This window comes from Belonocnema kinseyi, chromosome 3 (assembly GCF_010883055.1).
Source record: "Belonocnema kinseyi isolate 2016_QV_RU_SX_M_011 chromosome 3, B_treatae_v1, whole genome shotgun sequence".
NCBI lineage: Eukaryota > Metazoa > Arthropoda > Insecta > Hymenoptera > Cynipidae > Belonocnema > Belonocnema kinseyi.
The window spans coordinates 151,010,335-151,031,210 of record NC_046659.1 but is presented as its reverse complement, the minus strand read 5'-3'; the positions used below and the strand labels follow the sequence as shown (position 1 = coordinate 151,031,210).

General features: G+C 28.1%; 1 protein-coding gene across 3 annotated transcripts in view; it reads right to left on the bottom strand.

The window, feature by feature from the left end:
* LOC117168801 overlaps positions 1–20,876 on the bottom strand; it is a 202,219-nt gene that overhangs the window by 22,383 nt on the left and 158,960 nt on the right. Inside the window, exons 1-2 of one of the 3 annotated variants that reach the window (XM_033354624.1) lie at positions 13,909–13,973; positions 10,845–10,906 (exon numbers count right to left, since the gene is read on the bottom strand). The exons of 1 other annotated variant lie outside the window; for it this stretch is intronic. The gene's annotated coding sequence lies outside the window, so the exon portion shown is untranslated. Of the gene's footprint in view, positions 1–10,844; positions 10,907–13,908; positions 13,974–20,876 lie in introns of those variants that run through there. One more of the 3 variants, XM_033354623.1, reaches the window with a different exon arrangement.

Genomic DNA, 20,876 nt, shown 5'->3' with positions numbered 1-20,876 from the left:
CCCCCCCCCCCCCCCCCCTTACTGTACGTAATTTTTTGTCTCCAGAAATATTTTGCTAGTTATTAACAATAATAAATATGATAAATATTTGCTAGTTATTGCTAGTTATAACTTCATTTTTAAAATTCCCTGATTTTTCCTTGGCTGATTTTTAAATTTCCTTGATCATTAATGTTCAAATGCTATCATTTTGATCTTACAATACTTTTAACTTGGAATCTTGTACAAACGGAATACAACAGTATTTCAGGTACGATTTCAATTTTCAAAATTAGTAATTTATTTTAAACAAAAAAATCTCTTTTTTACTACAAAGATATCCTTTTGAAAAAATACTTGAATTAACGAAAAAATAATTAAATTTGTTATATTATAGTTCAATTTTTACCCTAAAAAGATAAGTTCCCAACAAAAAAGTGTCATAGTTTATATTTCAATAAAAAAGATGAAATTTATATAAAATAACTTTAAATCAAAGAGACGAATTCGCAACGAAAACTTTTCAGATAAAGATTAATTTTTCACGAAACTGATGTATTTTAACTCAACAAAATTGAAATTTGCAGCCAAGAAAATTTTTTTTTTATCAAAAAAGGACAAATTTCAACTAAATAAAGGCCAAATAAGCTGTTGTATTCTCAACAAAATGGTTCAACTTTTAGCAAAAAAGATGAATTATTACTAAATATATTAAACTTTAAAAAAATTAATGAATGAATACTGAAGTAAAATATCAGAAGTTTTGTGGTTCGATTCCCAATGGAATGAAGATGGAGTAGGAACCTTTTTTCAAGAAATAATTTTAATTTTAATTTAAAAAACTTATTTTGAAAAAAAAGGAATTTTTAAATATAAATATGAATCTTCAAACAAAAAATCACAAAAATTTGTTAGTCAAGAACAAAAAAAAATATCCATCAAATTGCTGAATTTTCAAACAAAACAGACGGATTAAAAAAACAGTTGAATTTTTAATAAAATAGTTACATTTTCAATCAAAGAGATGAATTTTAACTAATGAATCTTCAACGAAACAAACCGAATTTCTTATCTAAAAAGACGAATTTTTTACAAAGCAATTGAATTTGACCCAAAAAAGATGAATTAAAAAAAATGTTGATATATATGGTAAATATAAATGTTTAACAAACTGGTTCATTTTTTACCAATTAGGTCAATTTTTAGCGAAAATGATTGAATTTTTAATCGAAAAAGATGATTTTTAAACAAAATTATAGAATTTCTAACAAAATAATTATACTTACAACCAAGAAATTAAATTTTCAATCGAATAATAAGAATTTTAACCAAAAAAGATTGTACTCAATTAAAAGTAATATAGTAGATTTTTCAATTAAAAAGGATTAACTTTCAACGAAAAATATAAAAAGGGGGAAGACTGTGGAGCCTGCTATAAATAAATAATAATTTTGAGAAATTATAGACTAAAGATAAACATCTTATATAAAAATGGAAGTTCATTTTTAATAAAACTGTTGTAACAAATGTTAAAACACGACTGGAGGCTTATTTAAGAAAAACATATTTAAGTTTATTTTTCATTTAAAATTTTGATTTAGGAATTGCCCAATTGTACATTTTATAAATAACATTTTTGTTAAATAACATTTTTTGAATAGAAACGTACCGAAGATATTTTTAGGGTATCTTTTAAGGAAAATTCCAAAAGAGAAAGCAAAAATATAAAAGCCTAAATAACTATTGTTAAATAAATAATATCAGCCTGAAATATTTTTTAAACAAATTTGCGTTCAGTTCTATTCTAAAATTAGTTAGAATTGCCAATAGAAATACTTTCGTCGATTTTATGAATCATTTTTAACAATGCTGATTTTTGAACTAGAGATAACTTTAGTACATCTTTATGCCCTGAATAGAAATCGTTTCCGTTCGGAAAATTTTCTTCGATTCTTAGTCAAGTAATAAAATAAGGATTATGCAACATTCTGGCTGCACACTTTATCGTCCTGAACGCATCTATGAATAATTTTATTACATCGCTATAGGATTACGAAGTTAAAACGTTTAGCGAAGGTTAGTCTAACTTAAAGGTCTTGATCATCGACGTTCTTTCAGAACTTCTAACTTTAAGATTAAAAAAAAAAGATAAAACTATTTGAATAAATTTGTCAAGTATTAAAAATAAACTTTAATGTTTATTTAAAATGCTATTCTTTAGACTATAAATTATCAAAATTCCTATTTATTTAGAGCAGGCATCACAGTCTTCCCCATTTTTCTTATTTTTGTCATCTGAAATGCGAACTGAAATAAAAAAACAAAATTAGAAACTCCAACTGTTTTTCTTTCAAAGTTAATACTTTTTTATTGAACCGTTTACTATAATATTTTTGCATGAAACTTCATTATTTTTGGTTAGAAAGTTTATTATTCGGTTGAAAGTCTAATTGTTTTATTGAAAATTCAATAATTTTGTTAAAAATTCATCATTTTTGGTGTAAAATTTTATCAGTTATTTGAAAATATAATTATTTTGTTGTTAAACTTACAGCTTTGAAAAAGATGCATCCGTTTCCATTGAAATTTAACTGTTTTGTAGAAAACAAACTTTTTTTGGTTGAAAATTACTTTTTTGGTTCAGGATTTTAAAAAATTCATCCATTGTTCAGAATATTTAGCTAAAAATGTATGCAATTTGTTGAAAATTCATCTTTCTTGTTAGAAAATTATTTTTCTTGGTTGAAAATTCTGTATTATTAAAATTCAAATTTTGATAAAAAATACTTTTTTGTTAAAGAATAATTAGTTACGTTAAAAACAATCTCTTTGGTTGCAAATTTAACTATTTTGTTAAGAATTCGGTTGGAAATTAAACTATTTGAATTTTTTTTTAGGTTTAACTATTTTTTTTAAAACTCATCCGTTGGACTTGAAAATTCAACAATTTTGCATAAAATTCTACTACTTGATAAAAAATGAAACTGAGTTGTAGATGGTTTTTTTTAATAGTTAGAATCTTTGTTAGTTAAAATATCAACTTTTATAGTTTTTATTGAACATTAATTCTTTTTTTCATTATGAATTTAAGTATCTGGTTGAAAGTTAAACTTGTTTGTTTATAATACTTTTTTTGAAAATTCAATTATTTTCTTGAAAATTGAATTATTTTGTTCCGGAAAATGAAAATTTCATAAAAAAGGTTATATTTTAGTGTGGAAAATTCAACTGTTTTGTTAAAAATTAATTTTTCTTTTAAATTAAAATCTTTTTTAGTTGCAATATTAACTATTACATTGTTTATTGAAAATAAATATTTTTAAATTAAGAATTCAAATACTTGGTTAGAGTAGAATTTCTTTGTTTCAAATTAATTTGTTTTTGTTGAAGATCTATAATTTTAGTTGAAAATTCAAGTATTTTTTTGAAAATTAAATTTTTTGTTACAAAATTCGAAAATTTTACAAAAGCCTAATTTTTTTGGCGGAAATGTAACTTTTTTGTTGATCTTTCATCTTTTTGGAATAAAAAGTTGAACTATTGACTTACAAGTTTAACTGTGAAATAAACAATATTTTTGACTCGAATATTCAACTGTTTGGTTGAAAATGAAACTATGTTTTGAAGAAGTTTAATATTTTTTGTTTGAAAATTCCATTATTTCGTTTATAATTCAAAATTCAATTAATTGGTTAAAAATTGAACTATTTCGTAGAAAATGCTTCCCTGCTGTTTAAAAGTTTAATTACTTTTAAATAATTGCATCTGTTTTGTTGATAATAAAATTTTCTTTTGAAAATTGAACTTTTTGGTTGAAAATACATCTATTTAGTGAAAAATTCAACTATTTTGTTAAAAAGTAGTATTTTATGGTCGAAAATATAACATATTTATTAAAAATTCCTCTCTCTGGATAAAAAATTCGTACTTTTGGATGAAAAATTCATCTTGTTTGTCACAAAAATACAACTATCTTTTGAAAAAATCGTCCTATTATCTCGAAGGTTCAACTACTTTGTTAAAAATGAAACAGGTTGTGGTTTAAGATTAAACTCGTTTGTTTAAAAACTCAAAATATATAAACGTGAAATATTAGCAATTAATATTGAATGTAATATGGTGCCTATACATCATTTTATTTAAAAGAATTTGTTTCGGAAAATAATAAAAGACATTTGTGAAAAATCACCCTACTTTTACAGTCTCTTAATATATTCTGCTAGTTTGTTTTTAGGCTTTTATCAAATTAAAAAAAAATTGAATGAGTGAAGGGTTTTTTTGGTATTTGGAAAAAGGACTTTCAAAAAAGCCTAACTTAATTTTTGAACGGCCCGACAGACGAAATAAAGCAACTGTTGAGCGTCAAGCAATGTCATCAGACACTCGTAAAATCTAAGCCTTTACTAAGCATCTGTCCTGGCATTATTTTTTCTAACGACATCAACTACAAAGTGGAATCAATCAAGTCCCCTGTTTTTAAAGACACCGATTACACACGTGAAAGATGGCACACGATGATTGGTTTGTCCTTGACTTGAAGGCTAAATCGATTCACTTATCATCGCTCTTTATGTACATATGTATATGATATGGTCTTCTTGCAGATACTTTCATTTTATTCAATCAACATAATCATGTGTTTAATAACTATTGAATATCCACATCTTCATAAAGTTCATTTTTAAATGATTTTGTTTAAAGACTCGAGTTTGATTTATTATGATTTGAAGCAGCAGCTACCAGCATTGCATCTTCACTTATATTTCTATTGCTATATTAATCTACTGATAAATTGCAAACCAATTTTTCTCACACACACACACACACACACAAAATCGGCTTAGAATAATTGTTTCTCACTTCCCATTAATATTATTAATTACTTTAAAAGAAGAGTAGTACACGTGTGGAAAAACCCCCATTTGGCCCTATTACAAGTCGGGCACTAATCGGGAACTAGTTGGGCTTTTTGTTGTCAAAATTTCAGTCGAGGCCTGGTCGGTGGTTGGTCAAGGGCTAGTTGGGCCCTTTTGTTCACTAATTTCCGTGCGGGTAATCTTCAGGCTCTGGTCGGGAGCCAGTGGGGCTGTGGTCGGGTTATTCTTATGTTTGAGGTTTCGGCGAGGTTTTATCAAATGGGGTAATATCTAAAAAAGCGTAATGATTTTTTTCTTCTAAAACACTAAAAATATATTTAACAATAATTTTACACCGTTTTTTGGAGAAAAGATTTATTAATGTTAAATTCATCTCAAATATACTTAATAAATAATTATTAAGTTGATAATTTTGTATGAAAATCAACTTTTCATAAAAACAACGATCAAAATCTTCAAAAAGACGTAATATTATTTTTTGTAGTATTTTTTAGAAAATTGCGAATTTCTAGAAACATTTATAAATACCTTTGTATGGAATTTTACGAAAATCCATATTGGAAAATACATATAGATGTAGATAAAAAGTCTGACGAAAGTCATAAGACTCTAAATTTGTACAGATGCTAATTTTTAAATTGATCTGAAAGATTTGCCATATGTAAATAAAGTCTAATCCTTCATGTAGTTGAAATTGGAAAGAGAAAAAGTTTTTGATTAATCAGTGAAGAGCAGTATCCTAGTAGTAAACTACTAACCACGGTACAGTTCAGATTTCGCTACCACCTTCATTTGAGTCTTGCGACTTCTGGACTGGTAGCTTTAAAGAAAATCCGCAAGGGCGCGACGTGGCGCCTCTCGCGCAACAGAAATGACGCGTCGAGTGTTTAAGACAGCAGTCCACACCTAACCAAGCATAATTACCTGGAGCAGAGACTACTGTGACCAACATGGCGGTTCCTTCAGAGCGAAGCTCTTCCACTGCTGCCTTCCAGCTGAAGTGTTGTTTAAAAAATTAATATTCCACAAATTTTGGGGTATTTTATTTACATAAATTGATGTATTTTTTAGCGTAGGATATGTTCCCCATTAAATCTTGGGTAAATTTGAGCACTTTTCAATATTTCAAAAAAGTTTATGGAGATTTCCGTAAATAATAAGTATTTTGACAAACTTGTAGTGGATGTTCCACAAATTTTGGGAAGTTTGGTTAATATTCCACGCGGATGTATTATCATATGACCCCTGCTAGTACCCGATTAGGCCCCGACTAGGATAAGTCGGATCACCTGACTAGCCCCCAACTAATCTACCGTGATGCTACTGGTCGGGGGCTAGTCAAATGACCCGACTAGCCCCCGACTTTAAGTGGGGTCAAATTGTCGGGAACCAGACTAGTTCCCGATTTGAATTTCTACACGAGTAGCTGATCAAAAAAGATGATTTTACAACCTGATAGTTGAATATTCAACAAACAATTAAATTAATTTTGGACCAAAGAGTTGTGCACAAAATAGTTGAAGTTTTAATCAAAAGAAAGGAATTTTTTACGAAATGCTTGAATTTTCAAACAGAAAAAAATTAATTTCAACAGCAAGCAGTTAAATTTTTACTTAAATAGTTATAATCAAGCCCAAAAGACGAATTTTTTCAAAGACAGTTGAATTTTCGACTAAGAAATTTTCTATCAAAAAAGATTAATTTTCAATCCAAAAAATATGCATTTTCAACAAGCAGTTGGATTTTCCAATAAATTAGATGAACCTTAAACAACGTAGTTGTATTTTTTTTTAACAATTAAATTTTCCATAAAATAGTTGAATTTGAAGACACATGGTTGAATTATCCACCTACAAAGATGAATTTTCAACTAAAGATAAGAATTTTTGAATAAAAAAAATTAAACTTAAACCAAAAACAGTTGCATTTTTAACTAAGTAGTTTCATTTTCCAGATAAAAGGCGAAATTGAAGACAAATTTAGAATAATACTTAAATTTTTAACCAAATTATTAAATTTTAAACTGAAAACGATCAATTTTGAACTTATAATAGAATAGATGAATTTTCAGTTAAAAAAATGTATTTTCAAATAAAAAGAACAAATTTTCAACAAAAAAATTAAATGTTTACACAATAAAAAGAATGTTCAGGAAAGTAGCTCAATTTGCAACTAAGTAGTTTAATTTTTAATTCAAGAAATAGTTGAATTTTTATTCAAATAACTAAATTTTCAACCAAAACTGATTAATTTTTAACCAAACAATTGTAGCTTTAACTAAAAAAAAATGTATACTTAACTGCTCAATTTTTAACCAATTTCCTGTTAGAAAAATAGTTTTCAAACAAAAACAAACGATTTTTCAACAAAAAAGTTGTTTTTCGATGACAACTAAAATCGAATTTTTAACATAACAGATAAATTTGCAGTCAAATAGATGGATCTTTAACTAACAAAATCATTTTTTAACCAAAACTGATAATTTTTTAACCAATAATAGAATGTTTAAATTTTCAGTTAAAAAAAGGAATTTCTAACTAAAAAAGAACGCATTTTTAACAAAATAGTTTAATGAATGTTTAACAAAGTAGTTCAACTTTCAACTAAGTATTTGAATTTTCAACTGAAAACTATCAATGTTCCACCAAAATAAAAGCATTTTTTTGGGTTCTATGCACTCATTTCGCACTTAAGCGAAAAAAAACGAGAAAAGGGTCGAGTTTTTTTTTAACAAGGGAAAAAGAGGAATTCGCTGAAACAGAATAAAAGAAAGGAACAAGGAAAGTATGTATTTAGATGCTCTACTACCAAAATAAAATCACTAATTTTAATTATTTAAAGAATTACACAAAAATTCGTAATCACATTTATATCTTTCATTTTCTTCCAGGCAGTGAGAAAATTGTTTTTCTATTATTTTTACGACACCCAGATTATGCACTAAAAAAAGTAAAAAATTCTACGTGAAGGAGTAAAATTATGAATGAAAAAAATGCATTCGCCCGGACACTTCATAAACAGAATGACAAATTGTTATTCACGGTAATTTATATTATTCAAGGTCGAGTTGGTGCCTTTCTCATATTACCATAAAACTTTCTCGGTAATCATAATGCTTTTATGGTAACATTTATGCTTTGTAGTCTATAGACTATGATTGCGGAGTGTAGGTTACACCATAGAGAAAGTAAAATACGCGTCATGTGAATCTTGATGCATATATATATATATATCGAAAATTCCCATAAAAAGACCAGGATCAGACACAATTTATACAATCCGACGGAATGCGCTTGAGCCGACACACGATGTTTCGAAATACTATTTTCTATGCTCTACTATCTTATTTGCGTTGTACGACATGTATACACTACATAGGGTTGTCTCGCATAATACCATTAAGAAAAAATAAGGATTCAGTAACAAAATAATTTTTATCAACAGTTTGCGTTCTTTGATACAATGTTTGTTTTGATTGCCAAAGATTTGGTTGTGATTATTAAAAATGTGGTTGGTATAACAAAACATGTTATGTAGCCTGAACAATAAATTTAGTGATTTTGTCAAGTATCGTTTGTTATTTGTGAAAAGGAATTTTGTTTGCTCGTACCAACAAATGAAGCAACGTATTTGTTTTGATTTGTGGGGTTTTGTAAAGACAGTTTTGAATTAAAAAGAAGTTTTATTGTGTGTAACTAGTGACAGTTATTTTTCAGGCAAATACTACAAGAATGTTCTGAATTGGATAATGTTTACTGTTTAAAGTTTAGAATTTAGGATTATGGATATAGATTCTTTACATTGAGTTACAACATAAAATAAATATATCTTGATTTATACTAACATAAGAGAAATATCCTCTTGTATCAAAAGGATGTTTCTTGAACCAAATGAAGTTTCCTCTTATTTTGAGATTAATAATCTTTTTCATTTGACTCGAGAAGAATCTTTTTGCTGCAAACATTATACTTTTGTGAGAAACTTCATCTAGTAATGAAGCAATATTAGGATTGCCAAAGATTTGATTGTGATTGCTAAAAAAGTGGTTGGCATAACAAAACAAACAAAAGAATTTGTTCGGCTAATAAAACAAATATTGCCATTCTCTTTACTACCGTTCGTTACTTGTCCCAAAGAATTTGTTACTCATACCAAACGAGAAAGCAACGTATTGTCGTTTTTTTTAAAGAATCCTCATTTCAGTTGAAAATTCGTCTCCTTGATTGGAACATGAACTATTTGGTTGAAAATCCGTTTCACATTGAATTCAATATGGTACCTAAACCAGCTTTATTAAATAGAATTTATTGCCCTATTTCTATTTTTGAGAAAAGTTACGCTATTTTCCTTTCTTTAAGAGCATTTTGGACTGTAAAGTCTGTATCACCATTATTTTAAAAATTTCCTTCGAAATCAATCAGTTTCATCAATTTTTCTGTGGAAATTATAGTTGAGATGCGTACCGAAAAAGGAATTCTCGGCCATACGTGCAATAAGCGAAGCGAGGCTACTAGTGTAAAGTTTCTTCCACGCTAATTGATTACAGAGTGACACACTTCTCGAATCGTTGTGCCTGTCTACAAAGCTCGATTCAGTTTTAATCGTTGATAGTTAAAATTTCTAAAGACGCTAATCTTAAGCCTCGCACTAATGAACGGGAAAGTCATGAATGAAATGCTACGATGGAAAGCAGTGAAAGTTTTTCTCCTTCTCTTATACATTCGTGACGTGACTTCTTAACGTCAGTGTTTTTTTTTATTTGTATAGAGAAATATTCCATCAACAATCAAATATTTTAAATAATAAGAGTTATAGGTTATAGAAGCGGAGTTAAAAAATCAGGCTGTAATACCAGTTTCCCTAATCTTTCATATGAAAACACGTAAGAAGCATAGCTTTAAAATGCTTTTCCAGTGGCTGAACAACTTTAAATTGTTTTGAATTTTCAAAGATCCACTGGAATCGATTGACCTTAAATCAGGTTTAATTTACTTAAGATCTCTTGAATTTACTACAGATTTTAAGAGTTTCAATTTTTTTGCGATTATCTGTAGAACCGTTTGAATGATTAAAACATACATGAAATATAATAAGAGTTCAACATTATACTATAGAAAAAGTTGCGGTTTACATGAACGTTAATCGAGTGCGAGACACGTGACGAGAATTTATTTGTTGAAGTTTTAATTTATAATGAACAAATTACAGATTAGAATCTTTTTATATGTTCTTACATTTTGACAAATTTGATAAAAATTAGGAGATAATGACAATAACTTTACCTATTAATTAACCTGTTTTGTAATTCTTAATAATTCCGAAGATTCTATGCGTGATAAATTTAGCAAATATGGATAACTTTAAGATTTGAAATGAACAATTTTCTTATTTCACTTGCTTCGTGTTAAAGAATAAATAAAACCTTATTATTGGATAGAAGTGATTAAATTATATATAGCAGTAAGTTATTGCGTCGCTTTTTTAAAAGAATTTTGTGAAAAATTATATTCATTTGCTCTTTAATTTTTTCTACTTAGAAAAAATGAGGATTTCTACTGAAAAAGTACTTTTTGCGTTCATGGGATTCCTTCATTTTAGAAGTAAGTGTGACTTAATATTAAAATTAATATATATTGAACATGCGATATATAATTGCAAACATGTTTAATCAAGAGCTTAACAAATTTAATTTGGCATTGCAGAAAGTTAATAAATATTATTTATAAGTTAATTAGTATGAATAAAAACACAATCGTTCAAACACTTTTATATCCAAATTGAAACGCAAATTGAAAATTCTACCTATTCTTTCTAGTTCTGATTTTCCCAATATGAAAATCCCCTATTAATTTTAGTTTTTCTAGTCGAGGAGACCCTATGATTTTAAATTCGAAAATTTCATTAGAATTTAATTGACAAAATGCAGTCTAAATTAAAAAAATGTTAATTTAAGGACTTTAAAATCGTTCAATGGAAATTTTCACATACCAATACGATCATCAAATTCTATTTCGAAATAGAAAATAATCCACAGTATGAGCCATAAGTACCTGAAACAGAAAATAAATTTACATGTTAGTATTTAGTACAGAATTTTTTTTTTTTAATATTGAAGATACAAATCTAAACTTACTTTAGTAAGTTTAAATTAAATATATTATGTTTAAATTAAGTATATCCTATAATTTCATTTATTAGTGTTTCCGAGTGTATATTTCCTTAAAATTCCTTTAAAATTCCAATATCTTTCTAAGTATCTATAGAATTTTCCAGGAATAATGTGTTTTTTCCAGTGTTTATAAATACCTAAATTTATAGAAATAGTAATTTTTATATATAAAATAGACTAACGATGTTCCTCAATTTATAGCAGTAACTTTATAAAAGGACCAAAAAGATCTTAATGGTGCAAGCTTTTAGAAACCAGAATATGTCTAAATATACTCGTATTATCACCACCACATGATTAAAGAAATGAATAACACTAAAAACAAAATGAATCTTTCTTCAAATTTATTGCTATAGTCCATGAATTTGATGAATAATTTTAAAAAATTATTTTCGTAGGTGCTTTAAATTCAATTCGAAATATAAATAGCTTCAATAAAATCAATTTTGTCTGAAATTAGGGAAAATGATTAAAAAAATAAGTTTATAAGTTAATTTAATATTGCTATTATTACAAGAAATTCAAGCAAGATCGAAAAAGTACCCTGACATATCAAAAAATTCTTTAAATTTTCCTAGATTTTCCCTGACACCCAAACATTTTTCAAGTTATTTATTTTATTTTCAAAATTGTATTATTAATAGGGTAAATTTTCGAATGAAAGATATCCTAACTAAAAAACGTCACCCAAAAATAATTGTTGTATTCAACTAATAGGAAATTGCCCACTTTTTCATGCCTTAAAAAAGATCCGATTTTCTTCAAATATGGTTCAATTAAAAAGTCTGGAACATATGTACATGTTCAATGAAAGCTAAAATTTTCTATGTTATACTGATGTTTTCTACTATAAAAGATTGATGATCAAGAAAAAGAAGGAAATTTTGTTTTTTAGACGACTATTCTGCAAGTTTTTCTATTTGTCAAATTTCTTTCGAAGATGGCTACAATTGAAGATCTTGGAATGCAGATTTTCTCAATAATTCTGAAAGTTTTATGTTTAATCAATTTAACAAATACGGAAACTTTCAGATGTGAGAACAAAAATATCATTCCACTTGCTTTATCTCAAACAATAAATAAGCTGTGATTATTTGATAAAAGCAATAAAAGTTAGTATATTTATTAGTCATTTATTGTTTCATTTCTTTTACGAACTTCGTGGAAAATTAGATTTATGTTCTCTGTCATTTCTGCTACTTAGAAAGAATGAGGATGTCTATTGTAAAAGTACTTGCATTCGTGGCATTCCTGTATTTTAGAAGTAAGCGTCCTATATAATATTAAAATTATTTAAAAAATTGAAAATGCGAGATGTGTTTTTAAATATATTTACTAAAGCGCCATCAGTTACAATATTGTTAGTTCTCAAAGTAACCAGCTTAAACATTTATGTGTTTTGGTTCATACTCGAATTGTCTCCTATTGCAGAATTTGCCATAAGGATAACTCTTTTCCAGCCCTTCCAGGGCTAGAATTAGTAAAAATTCCTTAATACTAGACAATGCCTAATATATTATTAAAAAATGGGTTTGCTCTAAATAGAGAAATTTAAAATTGAAAACCGCTAAACTGACTAATTTCAAACTTAATCCTCGAGAATTTTATGAATGATTCATATTTTTTATGAATTCTGGACAATCTTTTGAAATACAGAATGATTCGTAACATATCGTGTTTAAATATTAGATTTACAAAAGGCTGACTTTTTTCATCTTAAGTCCATAAGAAATTTTATAGTTTTTGCGTGAACCCTAAATATTAGCGAATTTTTTTCGAAAGAAGAATTTTTTGGGCATTTGAACAAAATCGAGGGTTGAGAGCGAAGAAATTCGAAAAGTGAAAAATAATGGCGACCCTACTGCTAACAGTTTAAACAAAGCTTCCAGAAAATTACATTTCTTTATCTCTACCGCGATGTCTGAATTGTTGTTTCCTAATGTAAACTAATAGAAAAAAATATGCTTGTATACTAATGACCTCACACTGACGAAAATAATCGTGATTTAAAAACAGGCCAAAATCGAGTATAAAAATATATGATTTTCAATTGGGAAATATAGACCATCTTACTTTATTATTGTTAATTGCACTAGTCAAAAAAATTTGGCACATGAATCATACAACGGACAGTGTTTTTTCCAAAATATACAGATGTTCTTGCGCAATGCAAATCTGAACTTGATTTTTCTCCTATATTTATATCATTTAAAAAAATCTGGCTCATTTTCTTCTTTTTTTAAGTTGAAAAAAAAATCGAATGGAATTTCGCAGTTTCAGGACTGATCGTACGCAAGATGTATAAAACATTTCTTTCTGTAATGTTGACAATTTGACAAAGTATATATTCCAATCAAATTATTGTACTAGATTTTTTTTTAATTTACTGAAATTACTATATTAGTACTAAAATTAACGTAAATTGTCTGGAATTTTCTAAGATCCTCTTGAAATAAAATTCAAGAGTTCGATCTTAAGGCGTTCAAAAGTTCAAATTTTGATGCATACAATTCCTAAAAATAAAACCAAGAATCAAGCGACCAAATTTGGGGAACCACCATAACATATTTATATTGTGATTTTAAAAAAAAAACCCTCTTAAAAAAAAGAAACAAAATCCTAAAAAAGAAAAAATTGTTTAAAAAAAAAGTAAACAAATGAGAAAAATACCTTGATTCTCAGGTATCAAAGGGAGAGCATCGTTGTTTTGTTGCTGTTCCTACCTGCTCAAATTTGTCTTACATCAATAAGGGTGCCGTAAGAGTGCCGAAACGTTATTGAATATTATTTATGAAAATTTTTTTACTTTGATTTGATAGTAATAGAAATAAAAAAGAAGAAAGGAATAAAAAAAAAGAAAAGGAAGAGAATTTGGCTGGTTACCTTCTCATTTTTCTTTCCTCTGTTTTGTTTTTGTCCACATTTTTATGTTGGGATCATCTCGAATTATTAGAAAATAGGGCATCCATTGGCTTCCGAATTTTGAAAAGCTTCCAAAAACTACTTCCTAAGAAACAATTTTAATTTCATGAATACATGGTTCATTTTTTTTCGATCAGTATTTGTTCAAAATAGTTAAAAGTTTAAGTTACTAGTGGAGAAAAACATAATAAATATGAATTTTTTCTTACAAAATTAGATGCAAATGGAATGGATCCCGGTAATTTCCCTGAAAGACATATTCTAATAAAAATGCGCGATAAATGTACTGTTGCGGGACATATCCTTGATGAAAATTTCGCACCCATGTGGCTATTTCCGAACCAAGCGCATCCTGTCGACTTTAGATATTATATACGAATAGCGGAAAATCAATATGGAGGTATTTTCCATGGACCCTTTAACCTTGGACATAATATTGCTCTTCATATTCCTGATAGCGGTCAGATACACATTGAGTCCGGCGAATATTATTCAACTGGCCCTTTCGAAGTGTATAATGTACAAGAACAAGGATGGTTCCCACCCGAACAGTACATATATGTGGCAGTGCCCATGCCGCAAGGCCAGGTTCATAGGGCACTTTTACAACGCCAAGAGTTCAAAAAGGATGACGAAAGGCATAACAGTATATATCCTGGAACACCCCCGAAGCGTAGAAAGATATCTCATCTTGGTTATTATCTCCAGAAACTGTATCCAAACAGATGAATACTGAAAATGTGATCTTATGATCATTAAAAATATTTAAAAAAAGTTTTATATGAATAAGTATAATACCAGTACTATAAAGTTACTTTTACAAATAAAAAAAATTGTTATATAATTTTATATTAAAATAGAATAAACATTAAGCACGCTCGAATAAAATCCCTGACGTTAAAAACAATTCCCTGAAATTTCTAAGATTTTTCAGGTATTAGAAATGGTGAAACGGCGATGCGCCATCTGATTCCAAAAAGCAGAAGATTTTAATTTTGCCATAGAAATTTTCTCACGTAAAAAACGTAAAAATTCAATTTTCTGGAAATAAAAAATATTTGTTCAAGTTTTCTTTTACGACGCATCAAACTAGGACACTTTAAATATTGTTTAAAGCAATGCATACTACAAAAAATAATGAAGTGTTCGAGTTCTGGATGAAAATTTGCTTTGATTTATGGCCCGAAGTTCAAATTTATGTTTCATACACTGTTAAAAATGTTTGCAATTTTAATATACATTTATATAGGAAATTTAAGAACTCGGTCTATGAAAAAGTTATTAAGAGGCTGCGTTGTAAATTTAATATACATGTACATTGATTAATTCTTAGAAGAGCCAGTTAATTTCACTTTACACAAATTAAAGATAATTTTGGCAGTAATAATTAATTCTAAATAATAAAGCATTATAATTGTTACTATTTGAACATAAATTATACTGTTTTTCAAGTGGATAAGTTCAGTTAAGTACATAATTAAAACACCTAACCTAAAAGCAGCAGTACTCACGTAAAAATTCTGACATTGGCAGTGAATTTTGATGTAAACACCACCCGTACGTCGCACTTTGATTATAAATAAAAATTTAGTCGATGAATTGTAGGTTATTATTTTAGTTTTAAATATTTGACAAGATTTGAATACATCAAAGAACTTTCAATTTTTATGCACTCTATTTTACTATACATGTATATTATTTTACAATATAATGGTATATTAAATTTAATTATATTGCATATTGCTTGCATTACATTTATAGTAAAATCGCTGTAGAAATTTCTAAGAGTGTAGCAAGCAAGGATACTAATATTTATTAATATTATTAACATTAAATATTATGTTACTAAATTAAATATTATGGTACTGTTTGTTTCAAAACTAAAAGTAATATTCCTCATTTTCTTTCATAAGTTTTAATAAATTATAAATAACTAATAATTATTTGAGAATAGTAACATTATTTAAATTTCCCAACAAAAAATACGATTTTACGTCCATGACTGCTTTAAAGTAATATTTGCAAGGTTTTTCTAAGAAAAAAATATATATTTGCTTTTCATTGTTTCATTGTAAAAAGATTTTTGACCAGAAATGTGGTTTTTCACTGTTTAAGATGAAAATTTTATCTGAGTTGTTTTGTTTTTAATAAAGACTCATTTTTAAATAACTATGTTTCACCATTTATTTAATTAATTGTATAAAATGACTTTATGATGTTATTTGTTGTAAAAAATTGAAGAATAAGAAAAATAAGGAAATTTTGTTTTCAAACGACTATGCTGAAAGCTTTTCTATTAGTCCAATTTCTTTCTCAGATGGCTGAAATTGCAGGTCTTAGAATGTAGATGTGCACGAAAAAATAAAATTTCTTATGCCTTCCTGATATTTTTTTCTGTTCTTAAAGGTTTCACAGTAAGAAAAATGGTGAAATTTCTTTTGTAATACCAATATCCTGAAAGCTGAACTTTTAGTCCGATATATTAAAGTGTTCTTTTTTCATGTTCATTGACCAAAAATGAGAATAAACAGGAAATTTTATTTTTTAGCCCACTAGGCTGGAAGTTTTTGTTCTAGTCCAATTTTTTACAAAAATCTCTCAAATGAAAGTTTTGGCATGTAGACGTATAATTAAGTTAAATATACCATGGCGAACAAAGAACAAAACAAAACTAAGTTTTCAGACTTTTACGTTAAAAATGTTTTTCTGGTAATATTAATAACTTGAGCATATTATTTCTAGAAACCAGAAACAATTTTACAAATATGCCAATAAAAATAGATCTTGCGGCCGCATGCCTAACTTAATTTATTTATTTTTTATTTATATGAGACAATCAAGTCAGCGCTGATCGGGAAATCGCTATTTTATTTTCAGTAAAATATGCTTCCATTTAATAGACAAATATTATATCTGAATTTAAACCACTAAATAGCTCTATTTTTTAGATTCAGTAATGCTGAAATCGCCTTCATGGAAGTTTTTGAGAAGGTCAGTGCAGTCAACTGTAATAAAGGTCCTGGTGTTGATGGCATTACTTCTCTAATAGTCTAATCTATAAAAACTACTGCTACGCAATCTCTAGGCCAATTTGACACCTTTTTACTGAATCATTATCTACTGGATTCTGCCATTCTCAAATTAAAATCTAGTTATCCTGTTCTAATCTACAAAGCAGATTAAAAATCGGATATATTAATAAATATGATAAACGCAATAGCAAGAATCTTAGAGAGTATCTTAATGTATAAACTTTTAATTTTCAATACAAAAATTCACTAATGGAGGAGCAGCATAGGTGTATTTCCGGTAGATCTTCATGCACTAACTTACTTTATACACTCACACACTCAATTTATTGCGGAGGTGCTTGAAGGTAATGAACAAGTTGATGCAATTTACACGAACTTCCTCATGCTTTTGAAAAGGTTAATCACATAAGGTTGATCCCAAAACTGGAGGCTTTTTTGGATTTCATGTTAATTAAATAAAATGGTTTAATACTTGTTTGAGCGGCTGACGGCTGGCTATGAAGTTCAACGACCTAGACTTATTTTTTGATAAGATGCATAGCTTTGTTTTAACGTTAACAAATTACATTAAGAAATAAACGTTATATTTGTAGAAAACCGTCACAAGACATCATGAAATATTGAAATACAAAATCGCTGGCTCAAAATGAGATAAGATACAATACAATATTTAACAGAAAACATTTTCACCTTAAAAAGTAAGCCTTGGGCAGAGGGACAGGAATTCTACATTTTATATAATAGAATTCAACATACATAAAAAATGTTGCATTTTGCAAAAAAATTTAGTAGAGCGTGAGACACGTGCCGGTAATTTATTTGTTGAAGCTGAAAGAGCTTGTTTTCACTACTAGCTAATCACAGATGTGAATTGTTTGTATGGTAATGGTGACTTATATTTTTTCATCTTTCCTTACAAGATTTTCTAACTTGAAAAATAGAGACAATTCTTTTACTTTTCCTATTTGCTGCGTATACCACGAAACCTTAAACACATATAATTTTTAAATATTCGGAAGGTTCTATGCTATATAGGAAATAGATTGAACAAATAAGAAATTTTTGAAATTTGAGATCAAGAAGGCTCATTCTTCCGCTTGATTCATTTTCAAGAATAAATAAAGCGTTATTATTTGATAGAGAGGATAAAAGTATAGGTAGTAGTCACGTATCGCGTCAGTGCTTTCACGAAATTTGTAAAAATTAGATACCTTTCCTCGTCATTTTTTCTATGTAGTTCGAAAAAATGAGGATTTCTACTGAAAAACTACTCCTTGCGCTCATGGGATTCCTGCATCTTAGACGTAAGTGAAATATAATATTAAAATTAATATACACATTCAACATGAGATATGTTTGCAAACATGCGTTTAGTCAAGAGCTTACAGTTACAATATTGTTTATTCTTGAAGTTTTTAGCTTTAAAATTGAAGTATTTTGGTTCATGCAACGTTATATCTGATTAGGAATCAAAAATTTTTCAAATATGTTCGAATTGTCTACTATTACAGCATTTTCCGTGAGACTAAGTCTTTTCTAGCTTCTGAAGATTAACAATTAGATGAAATCCCTTAATACTAAACAATGCCTGATATATTATCAAATATGATATCTGCTTCACATTGTACAATTAAAAATTAGAAACCGCAAAACTGATTTGCTTCTAACTTAATCCTGAAAGATGAAACTATTTTAGCAATCAAAACTTTTAACTGGGAATCGTAGAAAGATAACAAATATTATTCATACGTGCATCAACGTGGATAAAAAAACGAAAATCCAAAATAAATATTTCATAAGACAATAGTGCATGAGGAACCTGAGAATTCGCTGACTCGTATGAAATCGCCCATGTAGTGTAATAGACGCCTAAATTTTTAATTGTCTATTTGCTTCAGCAGAGATATCGTAGTCTCGAGGAAAATTTATTTATGTACACGCAATACCAATAAAATATTTTTTTAAAATAATTTTACTAGTATACAAATAATTCTTGTTTGCTCAAGTATATACAGGGTGGACACGCTGGGGCTTACATACATGGCGAGTTGAATGCTACCCGAATTGCCTAACAGCAGAGGAGAAGCCATTATACAGGGATATTTTCATATTTCGCGCCTTTAAAGTTGCATTCGGATCGTTCATTCGGCCAAGTGCGTGCATCTTCGGATGGAGTTTATGATAGTTTCCATGGTTGCGTTCGAAACTTCAAACGGTTATGTCCAGATTCACCTGTTTGCCCTAATCGCTGTCAGAAAATGTAGGCAATGCCAATTTAAAGTTTACGCATGTAATATTTCATTCACTTTATTTGAAACATATCCTGTCTATTCATAAAATATTTTTTTATGCAGTAAAAATAAGCATTAAACACCATTCATTCTTCGCCCACTGGCGGTGCAGAATATTATTACTATTTTATAGTATTTGTCACTCAGCAGTCATTCTATAATTTTATTAACACAGAAAAAAATGACGTTCACTTCTCAGTTCACATGTCTCACTTCATTATTAATTAAACACTTTTATTATTTGTAATTACTATATAACATAACCTATATTGTTTTGACACTTATATCTGTTTGAAGTTTCAAACGAAACCATGGAAACTATCATAAACTTGACCCGAAGATGCACGGACTTGACCAAATGGCCGATCCGAATGAAACTTTAAAGGCGCGAAATATGAAAATACCCCTGTATAATGGCTTCTCCTCTGCTGTTGTGCAATTCGGGTAGCATTTAACTCGCCATGTATGTAAGCCCCAGCGTGTCCACCCTGTATTTTACTTAAAAAAGAAAGAAAAATCTTTTATCGTAGCAAATTTTAAACATATTTTAATATTTTTAAATACTAATTTGTTGTCTATAGTTATTGAGTGAAATTCCAATTTCGTCAATTACGCAGTTTTTTGGGTACCCATAAGAATGGCTTAAAGTGATTTAAACTCAAAAGTTATGATTAATCCTTATTGTCTGGTGAATTCTGCAGAATAATTATTATGGAATACGGAATGATTTGTAACATATCATCGCGTTTAAATATTAGATTTACAAAAATAAAATAAGAATAAAGAAAAATACGAAGATAATAAGAAATTTTATGTTTTTTGCGAGACCCCTAAATATTAACCAATTTCGCACAAATTTAGAAATTGAATTTTTTGGCATTCGAATAAAACTGAGGAATGAGAGCAAACAAATTCGAAAGGTACAAAATAAAGGCCAACCAAATACCAGTTTAAACTAAATTTCCAGAAAAACGCACTTCTTTGTCTCTACCGAAGTTTAAATTGTTGTTTACATGGTGACGACTTATTATTCAGGTTCCTAATTTAAACTAACAGAAAGAAACTGATGTGCTGGTTTGCTAATAAACTCACCATGAAGCAAATAATCGCGATTCAAAAACAAGCGAAAAGCAAATATAAAAATATATTAATATCAATACGGACGTCGATAGACTTCTTACTTTCTTATTGTTAAATAAACTGGTCAAATAAATTTGACACATGAATTCATACAACCGAAAGTATTTTTTCTGAAATATATATTTTTTCTTGTCAAATGCGAATCTGATATCGATTTATTTTCTATACTAAATCAAATCTGGTTCATTCTCTTTGTTTTTTAATGTGAAAAAAATCCAAAAAGAGTTTACAGTTTCAGTATAGATTATACGCAAGATATATAAAATATTGCTATCGGTAATTTTGACCATTTGATATTGTACATATTCAAATCGAATCAATATACTCGAAGTTTTCTTTAATTTGGCTTGAAAGACTCTATTACTACTAAAATTAACATAAATTGTCTTGAATTTTCTAAGGATATTTTCGAATAAAATTGAAGAGTTCGGACTTCCAGAGTTCAGGAGTTCAAATTTTGTTGGAA